Source organism: Eurosta solidaginis, chromosome 1 (assembly GCF_040869045.1).
Source record: "Eurosta solidaginis isolate ZX-2024a chromosome 1, ASM4086904v1, whole genome shotgun sequence".
NCBI lineage: Eukaryota > Metazoa > Arthropoda > Insecta > Diptera > Tephritidae > Eurosta > Eurosta solidaginis.
This window is the reverse complement of record NC_090319.1, coordinates 118,227,177-118,231,137: the sequence shown is the minus strand read 5'-3', so window position 1 is coordinate 118,231,137 and position 3,961 is coordinate 118,227,177. Positions and strand designations below refer to the sequence as shown.

The 3,961-nt window shown below is 42.3% G+C and overlaps 1 pseudogene; it reads right to left on the bottom strand.

Moving 5' to 3' along the window:
• Positions 1 to 2,589: 2,589 nt before the first annotated feature.
• LOC137237693 (protein RCC2 homolog pseudogene) lies at positions 2,590 to 3,572 on the bottom strand (annotated as a pseudogene).
• Between the last annotated feature and the right edge of the window lie 389 nt (positions 3,573 to 3,961).

The window sequence follows — 3,961 nt, the reverse complement described above, 5'->3', positions numbered from 1 at the left end:
TTTGTGGATGAACTGGACAAGAAGTCGTGTGAGCCGGCAGTCATACGGCAGAATGATCGGGTGCCGTTCACTGTAGGGAAGATCCTTGGCCCCTGAAAGACGACCACCCACCCTCAATATGCCCCTTTCATCGACAAGGGGGGTAAGAGGCAGGATCTCACTCTTTGATCCGATGAGTTTCCCGGATTTTAAACTCGAAAGTTCCTCCGAATAATGCTTCCGTTGGTAGAGATCTATTAAACGATTTGTCGTGGCCTGAATTTCATTGGGTGAAATGAAGTACGATTCCGCTTTAAAGGAAGATTTTGTTTTAGTATTGGTTCTTTGCGAAAACCTTATAATATATGATATGACCCGCAAGGCTCTTGAAAGTTCTGAAAACCTTTCTAGGATATCCTCATTTCCACTTATTTTTGATGTGGTAAAGGCTTTTACGCGCTTTTGCTCAATATTTGTCTGATACTCCTTTTCTTGATTTGGCCACTTTGAATTGTCTTCTTGTAACCAAGAAGGTCCCTGCCACCACAAGGAGCTTGCGGTTAGGTCTTTTGCTGACATCCCTCTGCTGGCCAAATCTGCTGGGTTTGATGCAGACTCTATGTGGTGCCAGGCACTGTTCCCTACCTTTTCTACGATTTTGGTTACTCGATGAGCAACAAATGTTGACCAAGAGCAGGGAGGTTTTTTAATCCACGCTAAAACGATCGTTGAGTCAGTCCATAGATGTGTATGGAATTTGCCCACGTTCAGGTTTTCGCGCACTGATTCTAAAGTTTCGGCTAACAAGACTGCTCCACACAGTTCTAATCTGGGTAGCGAAATTGTTTTTACGGGAGCTACTCTTGTTTTCGCAATTAGTAGGCTGACGTGGACCTCCTCATTAATCCTTGCCCTAAGAAATATTGTAGCTGCATAGGCTTTTTCGGATGCGTCGCAGAATCCATGTAATTCAACGTCCGCATTTAGTGTAAAATTTACCCATCTTGGTATCTGAATATTGTTAATATCCGGGTAGTCCTCCATAAAGGTTTGCCATTTATCTAGGGTACGCGTGGACACTGTCCCGTCCCAGTCAGTTCCTTCCAGCCAGATGTTTTGCATTATGATCTTCGCTACTATGATGACTGGCGCGAGCCATCCCAAAGGATCGAAGAGTTTGGCGATCGCTGAAAGTATTGCCCTTTTTGTCAGGGCCTCACGATTTTCGATAGGTTTTGCGGTAAAATAGAAATAATCAGAATTCGCGTTCCATCTGATGCCTAATGTTTTGACTGTACTCGCATCCTCGAATTCCCGAAAATCTTCGTTTAGCAAGTGGGATTTTGGGATTCCTTTCAGTATTCGGCTGCAGTTCGAAGTCCACTTTCGCAAAGAAAAACCTGCTGACCGTAGTACGTGGGTGACTTCCTCCCGAGCTTTAATTGTAGACTCGATGCTGTGGCCTCCTGCTAGCACGTCATCGACGTACATGCTTGTACGCAGAATGCTGGCTGCTATGGGTGATGACGTCTCTACATCATCTGCTAGTTGGTGCAGTGTCCTTATTGCCAAATACGGAGCACAGTTAACTCCAAACGTTACTGTCTTTAATTCATAGATGTTGATAGGATCCCCTGGATTATTGCGAAAAACTATTCTTTGAAACTGGGTTTGGTTGGGCATTACCCATATTTGGCGATACATCTTCTCTATGTCGCCATTAAAGACATATTTGAAGAATCGCCAACGAAGGAGCAGAATTGTTAGGTCGGCCTGCAGTACGGGGCCGGTGTATAACACGTCATTCAAACTAGTGCCATTGGCAGTGGGACACGATGCGTTAAAAACTACTCTTACTTTTGTAGTCGTGCTCTCCTCTTTTATTACCGCATGATGAGGCAAAAAATAGCAATTTTTTGCATGGGGAGGGGTAATTGTGGGAACTTTTGTCATATGCCCTAGTGTTTCGTGTTCCGCTAATACTCTGTTGTATTCAGTTTGTAGGGCTGGCGTTTTCGATAGACGCGTCTCGTTTCGGTAAAACTGAGAGCAAGCGCTTTTCAGAGAGGGCCCTAATGTGATGCTGTTTGGAAACCCCTGATTGAATGGTAGGGCTACGATGTATTTCCCATCGGTATTCCTTTTTGTTGTCGCTTTGTAAAATGGGGGCCAAACTAACACGTTCCCAAAATTTTACTCATGATAATGGCATATCTTCAACATGCTCCTCTAAGACTTTCATGGCTGACAAAAAAAGTTTTTCCCCAAAATTTAAAAGCTGATAGCTTAGTCCACAAAAGTTCTTTCGCACGTGCGTGGAGCACAAAAAGTTTCGAATCATTTTTTTTTATTTTAACCTTATTTCAAAAGGACAAAATTCCCCAGGGGCAAAAGGAAACCTGTACGGTTGGTATAACCAATGATCAATGGAAACTATTGCAAGTGAAGATCCAATCACTAGCAAGTTTTAGGAGAAATTATTAGCCTTTCAATCCAGACGTTACGTAGACCTTTCGCCGTCACTGTCTATTTATTTTTCTACGCCACCCTGAATATGTTTAATAAATGCTGGATAAGCTTTAAATAAATACGTTTTTGCAACTGCATTACTCAGTCACCGATAGTATATTCTAGTAACTTATCATATTTTTGCTTAGTTGACTCGTGAGCAGTATCTACTAGTAATATAGCATGAGAATAACCCATAGCGACCTGAGGTATTTTCATATTATCCATTTTGAGGACTTCCTTAGGAACAGTGGACGACCTTGGGAACTCGCCAATACCCAATTCCCCATAGGTGGGAGAAGCGCCCCAGGCTAGTAAGGTATCATCAGCTGATAGGATAATAGAAGTGTTTCGGCATCCGATGTCAGTAATGTTCCACCCAGATAAGTCCTGAACAGGTTTTGGGTACATATTTGCTTCTCCCGTCTTCTTATTTTGCCCAAATAGAAAGAGTACGCCAAGCTCGTTGAGGACAAGACTAAAGGTTGCGCCACAATATACATTACGTTCATCACGTCCTTGCATGTCAAAAATTTTATTAAACGAGGTACCATCTCGTCCGTAGGCTCTGCATGACCAAGGCGCCCAAAGCTGCCACATCCCCAACTATACACACGATTCTTAGAATCAGTGGCGACCGTATGATTATTACCGCAGGCGAAGTCGACAATTTGAACATTCTCTATAGGTATTACATGTCCTTCTTGCCTTTCGCAATATAAAGTACGATTTTTCCTTTATTTTGGAGACGTTTCAAAGTGACAAGATAATTTGTTCGCATGGACGAAATACTTTGCATCTGTGTTATGTCCCAATTGACCGTATTCGGGTAACCCAAATGTATGCAAATTACCTCTAATGTCAAACTCGGCTCCACAACATATACGAATAATTGGCGGACTACGGTAGTTTATTGGGGTTGGGATACTTACCACCGGCTGGGTGTTACCTATACCACATTGGCCTGACTTATTCTCTCCGCAGGCATAAACAGTACCTGTCTCAGTCAAAAGGAGGGAATGGTGCCGACCACATGCAACTTGGACAACGTTGACGCGTTCCAAACAAAGGAAAAAAGTAGCCATCGAAATTTAAATCGATGTAATTGTTGTCGGTTGCATTTGACGGAAATTTTCGACTCGGTGGTTTGTCTTGCGGCACTTTATTCCCGATTTTAGGCGGAACGGAAATCTTTTTCATCGTATGGTTGGAAATATTGTGGACGCTCACGAATTATTTTTATTCTCCTTAACACAACAATATTTATTACTTCCTCATATTCCGAGGTACTGTTTTCATCGCTACTCCAATCAAATCCCTATTTTAATAAATTTGTTTAAATTGTCTCAATTAGATCCTCCAAATTGTATTTTGCAACATATAATCAGCTGTTCATAAAGATAAGAACAACTTAAGTTGTCAAAGTTGGAGACTTAAGTTCAACTTCAGCTAACGAAACTGTTGGCGAAATGCA